This window comes from Heloderma suspectum, chromosome 1 (genome assembly GCF_057233095.1).
Source record: "Heloderma suspectum isolate Gila_16-S chromosome 1, 16-S_ref, whole genome shotgun sequence".
Lineage (NCBI taxonomy): Eukaryota > Metazoa > Chordata > Lepidosauria > Squamata > Helodermatidae > Heloderma > Heloderma suspectum.
Window position 1 is genome coordinate 370,523,719 of NC_139458.1, and position 16,183 is coordinate 370,539,901.

Sequence of the window (16,183 nt, forward strand, 5' to 3'; positions counted from 1 at the left end):
CTACTGGAAGTACAAGCTGGGTTTCGAAGAGGCAGAGGAACTAGAGATCAAATCGCCAACATTCGCTGGATCATGGAGAAAGCAAGAGAATTCCAGAAAAATGTCTATTTCTGCTTCATTGACTACGCTAAAGCCTTTGATTGTGTGGATCACAACAAACTGTGGCAAATTGTGAAAGAGATGGGAGTACCAGACCACCTTACCTGTCTTCTGAGAAACCTGTACAAGCAACAGTAAGAACTGGACATGGAACAACCGATTGGTTCAAAATTGGGAAAGGAGTACAACAAGGCTGTATATTGTCGCCCTGCTTATTTAATTTATATGCAGAGTACATCATGAGAAACGCCAGGTTGGATGAATCACAGGTATCAAATTAAGATTGCTGGGAGAATTATCAACAACCTCAGATATGCAGACGATACCACCCTAATGGCAGAAAGCGAAGAGGATCTAAAGAGCCTCTTATTGAGGGTGAAAGTGGAGAGTGCAAAAGCTGGTTTGAAACTCAACATTAAAAAAATGAAGATCGTGGCATCTGGTCCTATCACTTCCTGGCATATGGAAGGGGAAGAAATGGAAGCAGTGACACATTTTATTTTCTTGGGCTCCAAGATCACCGCAGACTGTGACTGTAGCGATGAAATTAAAAGATGCTTGCTCCTTAGGAGGAAAGCTATGGCAAACCTAGACAGCATAGTAAGAAGCAGAGACATCACCTTGCCGACAAAGGTCTGTCTAATCAAAGCTATGGTTTGCCCAGTAGCAACGTATGGCTGTGAGAGCTGGACTATATGTAGGGATGTACGAAAGTGACTTACCTTTCCGCGGATTATGTTGATGGTGGGGGGGAGGCGTTCCGTCCCTCCCTCCGGAATCCTGGCCGGGGGAGGGAGGTGCTCCGTTCCTCCCCCCCCAGAATCCTGGCCGGACAGCTGTGCTCCACAGCAATTCTACGGAGCCGCCGGCCGGCTCCACCAGCAGCCGGACATCCGGCCGCTGGCTAGCAGGGACGCAAATGGCGGCGGCCGTAGCCGCCGCCGTTTGCATCCCTGCAGTCAGCCATGATAGGCTACGTAAATGTTTACATAGCCTATCACGGCTGACTTAAAAAACAACAACAACAATGCACGTACGCAAATGGCGGCGGCCATGGCCGCCGCCATTTGCGTATGCACTTTTTTTTTTTTAAAATCAGGGGTGATAGGCTACATAAACATTTACGTAGCCTATCACTGTGTTTTTTTAAAATCTAGCCGTGATAGGCTACGTAAATCTTTACGTCGCCTATCACGTTTTGTTTTGTTTTTTAACTGGAAATGGTGGCGCCGGCGGTCGGTCAGAAGACCGGCCGCCGCCGCACCGCCGCCAGGAAGATCCACCCAAGGTAAGTACCGTCCCGGGGGGGGGCGGGGGGGCGGGCCGTTCCGCCACCGATTTCGGGGGGCTGAATGCGCTGGCATTCGGCCTCCCCGAGATCCGTGGCGGAACTTTCGTACATGCCTAACTATATGGAAGGCTGAGCGCCGAAGAATCGATGCTTTTGAACTGTGGTTCTGGAGAAGACTCTTACAAGTCCCCCGGACTGCAAGGAGGTCAAATCAGTCCATCCGAAAGGAAAGCAACCCTGACTGCTCATTGGAAGGACAGATACTGAAGCTGAACCTCAAATATTTTGGCCACCTAATGCGAAGAGAAAAGTCACTGGAAAAGACCCTGATGCTGGGAAAATTGAAGGCAAAAGGAGAAGGGGACGGCAAAGGATGAGATGGCTAGATAGCATCACCGATGCAATGAATATGGACTTGAGCACACTCTGGGAGAGAGCACAGGACAGGAAGGCCTGGCGAGCTACGGTCCATGGGGTCACGAAGAGTCGGACACGACTGAACAACTGAACAACAATAGCGCATGTGGTGGTCATGGGGGAATTGTAAACAGTGTGGTACCACAAGACTCTTTGTTGTTCTTGCTTTAGTAGACCAGCTCAGCTACACTCTGGTGTTTATTAATGCTGCAATCCTATATACATATCTACTCAGAAGTAAGTACCACTGTGTGCAATGGGTTTTACATCTAGGTAAAGGATTGCAGCCTTACAGCACATCCCTACGTATGTCTAAATAGAAAAAAAATCCATTGTGTTTGATAAGACTTACTGACTGGTGTGTTCGCATGATCACAGAGGGGAAAATAAGCCATAGTGATTTACTATTTCTCCCTCCACACATGCCTGTCACATGCCGGAAAAATTAGCATAACTACCCTCAGCAGCACAGCTTGTTGTGTCATGCGAACCTGGCCAGGGCAGCTTGTTGCCATGGGTAACAAGCCATGCAGAACCCATGGGCTATTGTAGCGTTGCAGGAAGTTCCTTCAGCAGATATGTCCATGGGTAATTTGAGGGTTGTTTCCCTCTCCAACAGGCCATGCCACCCAAGTTCAGATGATACCAGAAGCCACGCCTGGATGGGTGATTAGGCAAATGGCGCCCAGCACACATCACAACTTAAACAAGCCACCGTGGCCTGTTTAACCCATGGTGATCATGCAAACCAAGTCAGAGTGTGCTTGTGCATGTAAACTAGGACTGGTAGTTTGAGAGACAGAACGATTTGTGCTTCCCTATGTGGCATGCTCTTTCAAGAACTCCCAATCTCAGAGTTCTTTGTGCATAGGCAGAAGGGATGGACAACTGGTACGAGGGACAATGCACCATAATAATCAAGGACATTTGTCTCAGGGACATTAGGAGCCAATGGCCTGGTATGACATCACAGAGAAAGAGAAGTGGGACTGTGGGAGTGAGTTAGCATGCTGGCTCCTGGCCACCTGATCACTCTCACTACAGCCAGGCAGAGCTAAAGAGCCCAGCGACATCCCATCCCTGGGTTTATTAGTGTGATGTCTGAATGCAGAACCCAGAGTTGTAACTGAACAAACAATGAATTACAGCTCTGGCTTGTCTCTCCCCCAACAAGCCACCACTGCCACCTGTGGCGCTATTGATAGCACTGAGTCCAGGAGAACTCCCAGACCAAGTAGTTGACCCTTCTAGAGGAGTGCAACCCCATCCAGAACCAGCTGTCCACTTCCATCCAGTTCAGCAGATATCCCAACACACAGGACTTTGGTCATATCAAGATTTGACTTCAGCTTGTTTGCCTACATTTACCCCAAGACTGCCTCCAGACACCTGTTCAGGACTTACAACACCTTCCAGGGATGAGATAAAGGAAGAGAGATAGAGCTTGGTGTCATCTAAGGCGGAACCCAATGATAGGAAAGAGAGCAGGAGGTTGCTGGATTTTTCTGGTTGGTCAGCCATTCATAAGTTGGGCTTAACCTTATGAATGCCTGTTTCTGACCACAGTACTAGATGCAAAACTAACCACAACCGTATTGCACTAACAGGACCTGCTGCACAATGGTCTGAAGGCACATTATTCAGTTCTGCTGATAATGCTCAGCGTGTCTGGGCCTGAAAGCTGGATAGATGGGAAACCACCTGGGGATCAAATCTGAGCTGTTCTGAGCTTTTCAGAAGGAGCTCAGGGTACAAGTGTATGGATTCAAATTATCTGAAGTATTTAATTGCCCACTTGGTTGTCTTTTCTCACTCTGAGTGTCTTCTTTAAAAAGAAAAGAAAGCCCAGCCTGTTTTCCTGAGTACAGTGTGACAATTTACTTGAGTAACAGGCACTTTCTGCCACATTCAAAACTGTGAAACGTATTTGAAAATAGATTTTAATTAACATTAGCACTTTCATAATTAGTGCTGGCAACGAACAGCCTGCTTGCTGACTCCAGAAGCATGGGAAATTGTAACTATTTTCAACTTGCTGATTATACTGACTTATCAGTTAGAAAGTTGGTTGGAAATTAGCACAGTTATGCTTACGTGCTGCAAAAGAGGCTGTAACAAGGGTTAGGGTTCAGTGGGCCTCAGCCACTTCAAGAACAGCTGTACTTACTATCAGGGTTCCCCTTATCACCTGTACCCCGCTGAGCAACTCCTTAAGGATCTCTTGCCTCCTTAAGAGTCCCGCCTTCCTTCTTTCAAACTTCTCCTTCCCAATAATGTGGGGGTTTGGCTGTAGATGTGGGGTGCCTGACACATCAGACACGTGGGGTTTAACCACAACAGCTTACTGTTAGGTTTAAAGCAAGCAATCACAACTGTAGGTATTTACACAACAGAACTGAGTGATACAAAAGGACTTAAAAGAAAAGTTGCAAAATACAAGTTGCTTTACCCTAGCTGAAGTTAGACTCCTCTAGGCTGCTTCTTCCTGCTCCCTCTTCAGCTCTAGTCTCCTGACTCTGCTCTTACGGGCTCTCTCACTCTCTTTATATACCCTCCTCCCTCAAAACCAAAAGTACTGCTTCAAATCAAACCTGAAGAAATAAAACTTAACTGGGAAAATGAAAATGAAACTTAACCAGGGAAGTGAAACTACTCCTCTCAAGGATACCCCCTCCCAACAAAAAACTCCAGGCCTCTAGGCCTGACCTTTTTCCTTGCATCTGTTGGCCTCAAACCTTCACAGTTATCTTATGCCATGGCTTCATTCCTTTGGGTTTCTGTGAGGATGTGATTATGGGAGCTCATATGTATTTCTTGCACACTACTCTCCAGGACTGCAGATCCTGTGCTGAATGCAGACTACCACTTATCGTGGACTGGCAGGGGATTGACAACTGCGTCCCTGCCACCCCCACCCCATCCTCCTCTTCTACAGAGGATAGTCATCTATTTGAAGGCCTGTCAACGGACTTTCCTCTGTTTGCAGGCCAGTCCTGTCCAATTCAGCTTAAAGATATAGAACCATATGAACTGGTGCCCATCAGCGAATTAGCACCTGAACAGCAGATCTAACAGGCAGGCACACAGGTCACCTGGTCACAGTTTTCCACGCTATGAGAGATGTACTGTACTTCTGTTTAAATTATAATAATTTCTAAATTTGCATCTAGACATATACATTAGCGTATGCACATTTTATGTAAATCACTGCACCCTTTTTTGGCAATTCATAAGTGGCCATCATACCCCCTAGTTTTGCTATCAAATTTGTGGTGGGCTGCCATTCATGGCTGAACAACTGTAGCCCCCTTCACACATTATCCCTGTGAAGGGGGCTTCATACAATGACTGGGGAGAGTGGGCCTGTGCTGCTGGATGCATCCCCAGGGTTGGATACACTACTGGCCCTGCCTCCTGGATGCCTATGCATTAGCATGTATAACCTCTACTTGTGTGGGTCCTATGCACAAACATATAACTGAATAAACATGTCTTTAGTAAGAATTAAGATTATACAAAACATGCAACAATTTCCCAGTACAAATACATGCAACAATTAGTCCTCCTTGGTCCAAACAAAATTTTGGAGTTCTTGCTTGCAACTTTGTAGTAGGCCAGTCCCAAAGTGTCTTTGGTTTCACAAGATGCTGGACATTTTAGTAGTCTTTTTGTAAATACCTTAACTTTTGACGAGAGGACAATCCACAATTGGTACCTTATACATTAAAGGCATTAGTTCAAGGTTCAAGGCATTAGCCCTGCAATAATAATATAATAATATTAGTTAAAGGTTCAAGGCATTAGCCCTGCAATAATAATATAAATATAACAAATATCAAAGATACAAAAATAATTCCCCATGCCCTTGAAATTCTGCTATACACAAATATCAGTTCCATATACAAGGTAATAAGAGCTCATAATCATACATCAGTTCTCTAGAATTCAGCTTCCCAGCAGAACAAAGCGACTTTCCCCCCTCTCTCTTAGCCCTCCCTCTGAGAGAGGACTCCACCCCTAAGGGACTAAACCATGCAGTCTGCAAGGGTTACACATGGACGTCTGCAGGGAGGAAGCCCCCATGCAGGTGCTGCTCGAGCCGAGTGTAAGCTTCCTTCTGCATGTGTCCAGCTGGCAGGGCCAGTCCCACTGCTGCCAGAGGCAGGGGTAGCGGTGCAGCTCTGCTCCCTGGGCATCGCATGGAGCCCCTTCACAAGGATAGCATGTGAAGGGGCTTGTGTTTGACTTGAAAAGTCGCGCGTTGTGTGGGGCTACTCTTACCCGATGTACTTGACTGGCGGTTGCAGTGCATGCTAACAATCTTGACCCACAGCAACGTAAAGATGGCAACAGAATGGTATGATGTTTGACTACGTATACCAAAGAGTTCACAGATTCACAAATAGCAATGGATATAAAATAACATAGTTTCCCTAACACAGGAGAGATGGTTTCGCACATTAAAATTCTGAGATGAAGGCCCAAAGTAGGCCTGCACAACCTCTTGCCCACGAAGCCAAATATAACCTAGCAGCCAGGTATGAAAGCTCATGTGAGCTTGTTAAACCTACCATTTTTGTTGCCCGGGAACAATCAGGCTACAATCCGGAATTGGTGGGGTACATCTGCCTTGGTGAGTCACAAGTTGTGCAGGCAAGGACTGAAGTTATGAGTTGTTGTTTTTGATTGGGAGGGGATGCCAGATTAAAGCCATTCATTTATTTCAGCAGCAGCTCCTTTGTACATAGTATTAGCTTGGGTTTGTTTGTTTGTTTTACTTCAGTTTCTGCACAATCTGGACTTGCCAAGCGAAATCTAGCCCTCCAGCCATGAACTGTATCCTGCGATACCCCTGACAGCCTGTTTTTGTGGTGTTGGTGTTTTCCAGCCAGGCCACAAAACCAGGATGTGTATCAAGCCCCTAATGGGCTGCCCCATATGGTAGATGGGCTTAGTTTGTCTGGGTGAGTTACAGGCTGTTCAAGCCTCTGCCTGCACTATAGCGTTACCTTTCGATTAACCTTGGCAAAAGAATACGAATATGGCGAATGCTGCCCTGGATGTAGCAGTGAGTGAGGATTGCATAACCACTGTTTAATAGGCCCCATATAGTACTGGATAAAAAATGCAGTACTCATCATCTCAATCTGTCAAGGCCAAAATCCCAGCCATTTAACAGGCAGGAGAAAAAATCATAATTACATGTTGTTTTATTCTTAAAGTGTTCATTAGTAGAGGACATTTTGCCTAATCCTAATCCTCTGGAGTGGTATATCACATCTTATCTGGGGACGAAACTGTTTGAAATTCAAGTGTCGTAATCTGAGACTAAATAAATGCATATTTGCACAAATGCAAGCTGACTATATCTTTCATTCTTGTTGTCGAGGTGGACCACTGAATTGAAAACACGGTTGACAGAGGAATTGCGTTGCGTTATTCACTGTACATTCATACTCTTTAGGTCAATACATTATTGAAAATATGTTAATTTCTGCAGGTTTGGAAAACGGTAATGAAGGGAGAGTGGCTCAGGAATGTACACGGAAAGAAAACGGGCCTAGTTCATGCAAACAGTCGCTGAGGTAGTAAAAGGGGACCTGAACCACACCACTTTAAAGTGCGCATGTCGAACTGCATTGTTAGGTGCTTCTCCTTGAAAAACGATTCCCTTCTTATATAAAACAAGCATACCAGGGAGAAGGAAGGGCTACAACTCTTCCCCTGACATCTAGTTTTCTCAGTTATATGGCAAAGAATTCCGTTGTGCAATCCCCTGTTTGTGTTCTGAAGTGGTACTGTCTAGGAACAAATTTATCACCTCTTCTTCTGCTTACATGGACTAGGCAATAAAGGAAGAGGTTAGATTTGTCGTTCTTCATATGGCAAATCTGTGAATACTAGAGGACCTTAGTTCTCAAGGTGGGATGCCATAGCGATTACTAGAGGAGGTATGAACCTTGATCCATCCACATCAGGTTTTGTGTGTCCTGCAGTCAAGAAGAACACAGAAGCACCCCACACATGCAACACTGGGTGCTAGATGTGGGAATCCAGCCAAAGGTGTTGGATAATTAGAACAACTCTGCAGGCTTCTAAACACTGAGGGTGACAGAAGCATGTTGTATCAGCAGCCGCTTGTCTTGTTCCTCCCCTTGTCCTGTAATTTGATTGGTTCCTTTCCCCTACTCCCTCCCCTTTCTCTTTGCCTCTGCAGCAAACAACGTATGCTCTCACCCTGAGGAAAGCAAGTAACCATTTCTCATGCCTTTGCTTACTTACACTTTAGGGGTCCTTGTAGGTGAACAATGCCTTCTTCGACAATGTGTATAACAGCACTAATAAAGTAAGTTGATTTGAACTTCTTCTAAACTGGCTCTACACGGCATTTATTCTCCCTAATGTTCAGTGCTGTGCTACCACGCTTTCCTTATGTAAGGCAACTCTGCTGTAAGCCACCCCAGACTTTCCAACAGAAGGACCTGTGTGCCATCAACCGCTTGAGTTGCAAGCAAGTATTATAGTCCAAGACCTGCCATAGACCCCATAAAAATAGATGTGCAGAGAATCTTGACCTGAATCGTGTTTCAGGTCCATGCAAGAGCACATTTAACTTGGGTAGATATGTCCATTCTGTTGCATGACTTCTGTAGCTGCCATCTCCCAAGATGGCTGACATATAAAAGGGGATCTGCAATAACTCATTAACATGCATGTAGAAAGCTCATTCTGCTTGCAAAATACAGGATTTTTAGGCAAGTTCTCTAGAAGATTACTAGCCACTATTACCATCAGTATGGCCTAGTGCAGGCATGGGCAGAAAGTAGATCTCCAGATGCTTTGGACTTGAAGTCCCAGCATTCCAGACCATTGGCCCTGTTGCACATGGATTAGCTTTGCTTGATTGGGGCACAAAGGCAAACTTGTTGAATACATGCTGTTGGAGTGCATACAATTACTGAAGAATTACATGGTACATAGAGTGTGTTAGCTATTAAAGGTTTTTAGCAGGTAAGTAAAAAAGGTTAGTTGCATAATATATGTAAATTGTTTTTAAATGATGTTGTAAGCTGCCTTGGGAATTTTATATTGAAAGATGGAGAAATTTCTCTCCTAATGAATAAATAACTGTACTGAAGAACTTAACACAATACATTTATCATATTTATATCTATTATTGTCTCCCTGTAGCTAGAATTTGTGTTCAGGGAAAGCTATGCAATAGTTCCTGGAAAAACAATATTGGTATTTTCTGGTGACCACAGCAAATTGTGTACATTAAAAAGCATCTTGCTTGCAATTGCTATTTACCCTGCCTTGGAGTTTCCTGGCTTTCAAGCAATTAACGCCTCATTTGCTCTACTATGCTAAAAGGTTTTTCTTTCCCCCCCTTTTTTGTAATAGATCATTTCTCCTGATGTCAAAGCAATCAGGTGAAATAGTGGAAGATGAATTTAAAGGATTTAAAGGGCACCGCTAAGCAGACAACACAGGTGCATGATTTGTGCAAATGTGTCAAATTAGACTATTTGCCCATCATTAGAAAGATCTTTCAAGGGATCCTGGTATGTTTGCAGTAATTTATCTATATTCTTTTATGCAAGCTTCTGTCTGGAGCACAGAGATTTAAATTGCTATTCCAGCAGTTTAAGTTGTCTAATCAGTAGCAAAGCATATAATTTTCTATGATTCATCATAGTTTTGCTTCTGAAAAGGGGATTTTTGGTAAATACACCAAATTAGAAGTTCCTTGGTCCAGTAGACCTGGTGCGCACTCAGGAGCTTCAGTGTACAGTGAGAGTTCCATGTGAACAGGGGATGCCCCATTCACTTTACCAGGAAACAGAACACATTATTTTCTCATTCATATTAGCTTTCTTTCAGTAAATTGTATTCACAAATACCGTACTTACTCTGAGGCACAGGAAACATCCCCAGCGTTCACATAGAATTCTGTACACGGAGTATTCCCAGCACTGAAGTGTACACACATTGACTTCAGCGTGTGCATCAGAGCTGCATGGCGCTTTTGAGCTGCATGCAGAAGTGACATACAGCCATTGTCCTCCAAGTCTGAAGAGGGTACCAAGGGAAGGCCAGGGCATTTGCTAAGGGAAGTACAAGTTGTTCCCAGATGAGTGTTGGCCTTGAGGAGGCTACACAGCGCTTTGCACAGGAGCAGCAGCAGTGAGTAGCCATTTAAATGCCTCCTACGTAGAACATCAGAAGCTGCCTTTTACTGAGTCAGATCATTGGTCCATCTAGCTCAGGGATGGGCAACTTGTGACCCTTCAGGGTTGTTGTTGTTGTTTTGGGGGGGGGGGCTACAACTCCCATCAGCCCTAGCCAACATGGCCAATGGTGAGGGATGATGAGAGATGTAGGCCGAAAGATTTGGAGGGCCGCAAGTTGCCCACCCCGATCTAGCTCATTATTAGGGAGGTTCAGGTACCCCTCCCATTGAAAGAATGTGTGAGGTGGGCCATGGGGCTGTGTGGGCTAGCCCCGCCTCCCACCACCGATGCACACGGCAGCCACACACTCTACCATCTGCACATTCAGCCAGCATGTGAACAGGCTCTATGCCCATACCAATGTACAGGCATAGAGGTCCTACACATGAGAGAAGATCCTGGCTCACGCCAGGCCCTCCTTTTTGTTCTTTTTCTTTTTTTTGGTGTTCGTTTAATATACATACATTTGTATATACCCATAGCAATGAATACATACGAAATGCATATATGTGAAAATACAACTTACTAGCGGTTATACATAGGCTTCAACAAAAGCGGACCAGATATCCAAATAACTATCTATTTGAATAGTCTATATGCCACCCCTTCAAATGTTGAAAGCATTATAAGCTTTCTCAGTCCATATATTCTCAGTCCAATGCATTATAATTGGTGAGCATTTATCCTTCCAAAAGACTGATACTGTAACATCAGTCTTTTAGCTGTCAAAAGGGCGTGGAGAATCCATTTGCGCTGACCATGCATTAACTTCCAAGAAGCAGGTCAATAATTTAAAAGAGCATGTACATCAGTGAATATTAAAGACTGTTCCAGTACAAAATTTATAGTAACCTCCTCCTGGCCCTCCTTGTGTGGAAAAGCTCTACACACACTCATCAAGAAAGGCTACGTAGAACCCTTTCTCACACTGGCTGGACACTCAGATGGTGGGGTTCAAAGGTAACATCACTAGTACAAAAACAAAAAGCGGAATTGAAAACAAACATATTGGCACTGGCAGACTCGGGCCAGAGTCCTCTGGAACAAAACCATGTTTGTCTCCTTTCTGAAGGCCATAAGCAAACCCGTCTGGTAACCCATACTAGGTAATACATTCCAGAGAAAGGGCACCATGACTCAAAAGGCCCTGCTGCTTGTACTACTCACCAGCCTTATTTCCAAAGTTCAGAGAACTTAGAAGAGCAGAGATTCCTGTCTTGACCTGAGCACACATGAGGGACAAAGCAGTCCATCTTTTTTTATTTCTTTTCTATTTTAAGTATTTCTTGGCCGCCTTTCAGGACAGAAGCCCTCCCAAGGCGGCATACAACAATAAACCACATAATCTGATACAATAGTAAGAGCGATAAAAACACAATAAAACAGTAGGAATAAAATAAAAGCATCAATAAAAACCAACAGCAAAACCAGCAACAAAAGCTAGCAACAAAAACAGCAACAACAGCAATCATATACGGAGAAGGCCAGAGTAAAATATTATGTTTTCAAGGCCTTCTTAAAATTAAGCCTGCAATGATGGAACATGGCTGACGCATGATGTCAACTTATTCCAGAGGTGTGGGGCCACTGCAGAGAAGGCCCTCTCACGTGTGGACACCCACCTCACTGCTCTCACAGGTGGGCAAAGGAGGAGGGCCACTCTTGGGCAGGCTGATATGGATGAAGGTGGTCCTTCATTTAATTTGGTCCCAAACCGTTTTAAGGCTTTAAAGGTCAAAACCAGCACTTTAAACCAGGACCTGAGCAGTGCATCAGAAGAATGTATGAAACAACCGGGCATTCCTTTACTCTTCCACAATCATATCAAAAAACATCCTGACTGTTAAGAGCAATATGACAATGGAACCAATTGCCTAGGGAGGTGGTGGGCTCTCCCAAACTGGAGGCATTCAAGACGAGGCTGGACAGCCATCTATCAGGGATGCTCTAACTTGGATTCCTGCATTGAGCAGGGCGGTGGACCCGATGGTCTTGAATGCCCCCTCCAAACCTACTATTCTATGGTTCTATGATTCTATGATATTAGTTGCTTGTGTTAAAAGGACTGAGGACCAATTATTATATCTTTCACCTTAAGTGCCTGATCGAACTGTTCTGATGTAAGTCTTCCAAAACAACAGCTGCTTTTTAGTGCCTTCCTGTCATCTGGTGTTTTGGACATCTGTCTCAGCCTTCTCATATTCTGTTAAAAATATCAAGGAGAGAAACACGAGATTAATCATGGTTGGGTGCCAGTCTATAAAGTGCAGTGGGGGTTAGAAAGAGTTCTTTTCATGATCCTACAATACATTGCAACTATCACATTTGACTTGGTGGAGACTCAGGTGGATTCTGTTCTGGCACTGTATACAGGCTGTCAAAGGTCTCCATTTCTTTAAACAATGGTAATCCTTTCCTGAATATTACAGCCACATGGGATGCAATGAATATCCTTCATTTCAGAACATCCCAATGTAATTTACGATGTTTGCCTGTTAGTCCTATAATATGACTTCCTTTTAAAATCTTGATGTGATAATTCTAAAATAGACAAATGTAATAAGGGAGGCTGTCTGAAAGATAACTAGAATAGTGCCTTTCCGCTTCTTGCTTTAAATGATGCTCTTGAATTCTGAGCCATTTCTCTCTGCAGATAATTGTGATACCTTCTTTCCAGGCATCCTTCAAACACAAACCTTTTTTAAAAGCAAAGATAGCTGTTGTTGACCATAAGAAAAAGTTCAAAATACATTTGATTGACCTTTATTAGCTTGCACAATTTCTGTGATGTTTTGGTTGGCCTAATAATGGTATTACACTAATATGGATTTTAGAATTTTAGAACAGTAAATATTATATTTAATTTAATGTACCTGTCCCGTATTCTTACTAATGAGTATTAGACATTCTCTGTGACATCTGTAGAAGTGAGTCCAGAGCAATAGCCAGATCTTCTATCTGTAATAATCAATCCTTTCATAAACTCAATCCAGGGACTTTTGTTTGCAGGAGAATATGAATGTGAATGGACCCATGTTTAACTGTGAGCTGCAAATCCTTTGGGCTGCCTACAGGTCTTTTGCCTACAGGTCAAAACCACAGAAAACTAGTATAGTTGTGCCACTATAATTTCTGGGTTTAGAACTTTACTACTCATACAATATGTTAGTCCTCCCCTCCCCCCATTAATTATTAAGTATTAATACATGAGCTGGAGGCCGTGGTAACATAAAGGCAAAATGGAGGCATTTAATTCATTTAAATGTATTTAATTTTTTATATAACACCCTTCAGTACAAATATTCTTGGGCAGCTTACACAGTAAAAATAAAACAAGTATCATAACATAGCCTATACCAAAACAAATCTATTATTCTTTAAGGTGCCATAAGATGCTTTGTTGTTTTTGCTGGAACAGACTAACACAGCTACCCCACTGGAAATCAAGCAAAACAGTAACAAACATTGGGTTGGATCCACATTTAGTCATACTTAGAGTAGCCCCACTAAAACCAATGGAATTTAAGCTAGTAATTACTAACTTAAGTCCCATTTATATCAGTGGGTCTGCTCTTAAGTATGATTAAATCTGGATCCAACTGACTAAAACTGGCAACAACAAATGTGTCACAGTTTTACTATTAAAAGACTGGGAAAAGAAGAAAAAAAAAGTCATTCCCTGGCACTGAAGATAGCAAAGCAGGTCCCAGGAAGGCCTCTTTGAGGAGAGAACTACATAAATGGGGTGTCACCACTGAGAAGGCCTTCTCCCTAGTTGTCACCCCCCATTTCTGATGGAGAGGCCACCCAGAAGAGGGCCTCTGTTCAGGATCTCAGCTCATAAGGAGGTTGATGTGGAGGCAAGTATTCCTATAGGTATTGGTCTCAAGATGTGTATGATATTCATTACATCCCATGTGGCTGTAACATTTGGGAAAAGGCTACCATAGTTTAAAGAAACAGACACATTGCAGTTTTAATCCAGTGCACTTGAGTCCAAACACATCTCAACAAGCACCAGTACTTTGACTGGTACTCAGAAATGGGCTGATTTCCAATGCAGCTGTGTAAGAATTAGCTAGTTATGTTCCCACTTATTGGTCCTGGTCAAAAGCCTTGTGGCTGTATTTTGGACCAGCTGAAGTGTCCAAAGAGTCTTCAAAGGCCATGTATGATGCACGGCAGTAATCTAATCTACAATGACCCACTTTTGAGAGTTAGAACAAGCATACAATTCTCATCCACCAAAGCATCACTTTTAAAGGCTGCTGTAGTTGTCAAAATGGCATGCCCCAGCTTTAGAGGAATATGAGAATCAATACCACTGTAATTTATTTCTACCTGTAGAGCCCCTGACACATCAGCATAAAGGAACCTCAGTGTAATTGAGAAGCGGCTCCAATGGGTTTTGAACCAATACATCTCTTCCCTGACACTTTGACACTAATTCTCCCTACAGGGAAAAGTGCAAACCTGACTTTATTGATTTTCATTCTTCAAGCCCAAGGATTTTTTTTTTTTTTTTTAAGGATATAAGTCATGAAAAGGGAAATTTTACAGTTCTTTCAGCTTTAAAAGTTCACAGCCAGTTATTTTAGTATCAGGGGTAGATTTTTTTAATGCTTTTTCCACTGAATTATTCTCCGAGATTTCTGTCCCTTTTGGATGGTGCTCATATAGAAATATAAGGCTCAGTGAGACCAAGGCATCATTATGTCCAAACTTCCTTCACCACTTCAGTCTCCCACATGCTCCCTCCAGATCAGTCCAAACATTCCATCCACTGAATCTTCCCACATCATATTTTATTCAAACAGAATATCAAATCCCTCAAGGGCAAGGTTACTTATTGCTGGCTTAATGGTAGTCTCAAGAACCTCATCAATCTGACAAAGTCAGAGTTTATATAATCACAAGGGGTGGGGTTTTATCTTAGGCCTAGATTTACTAATGGTTTCCAGAATACCCCGAGACAAACAGCCATATCACACATATGAGCCCACAAGTTGCCCACACTGTAGGGCAGGTGTGGGCAACTTGTTTTGGCCTACAGCTCCCATCCTCCCTCACCGTTACCTATTCTGGCTAAGACTTAATGGGACAAAAGACCCAGAGGAGCACAAATTGCTCACCCCTGCTGTAGGGTGCTCTGAGCCACACATCATGCACCTTTTGGGGATTGCTCCCAGGCAGGTACACCGAAGCACACTAATGCTGCATCCTTTTCACACTGGTATAACACAAGGATGGTCAACCGTCAATCTGTCACTGGATCTAGCCAATGGAGCAAATTATTTAGCCCCTGGTGGCCCTCCTAAATTTGAACATTGTGATAAAATGTTTGCATATAGTTTCACTGGTGAGGAATGTGGTTTTAAAAAGATGTATATAGGATCAACATGGTCCTAGAAACCTCACTTGGTGTAAAAGTTGCCCACGCCTTTGTGAGATACATTCTGGATAAACACCATGGTTGACACAGGTCCTGTTGAGGTGTTCAATGCGCAAACTTACCCAGTTTTGTGGGATCAATTTCAGTTGATGAGGCCTGATGATGTGGACAAGACATTCGTGGTGATGTGGCTGACCATGTGTCCCTTGACCTTTGTCCATGGCAGCTTATCGGGTCTAGTTGAGGAAGTCCAACTGGGTGGATCTAGGGAGTGGTGAATGCATCTTTACATGAGGGAGTGCTGCCAGCCGCCTTTAAAGAAGCAATTGTGTGACCACTCCTGAAAAAGCCCTCCCTCAACCAGAAGTCTATGGTAACTACAGTTCACTTACAGATACTCCTTTTGGGGGCAATGTGCTCAAGAACGTGGTGGCAGCACAGCTGCAGAGGTTCTTGGAAGACATGGAGTATCTGGACCCATTTCAGTCGGGGCTCAGGTCTGATTTTGGGACAGAATTGGCTTTTGTCAGGCTGATGGATGACCTGTATCGGGAGAGGGACAGGGGGAGTGTGATCCTGTTGCTTGATCTCACAGTGGCTTGTCATGCCATTGGCCATGGTATTCTCCTGGACCAGCTCTGTGAGGCTGGACTAGGGAACACTGTATTGCAGTGGTCCTTTTCATACCTGTGGGGTCAGGTCCAGAGAGTGGCATTGGGGGGTTGTGTCTCATCCCCCTGGGAATTGTAC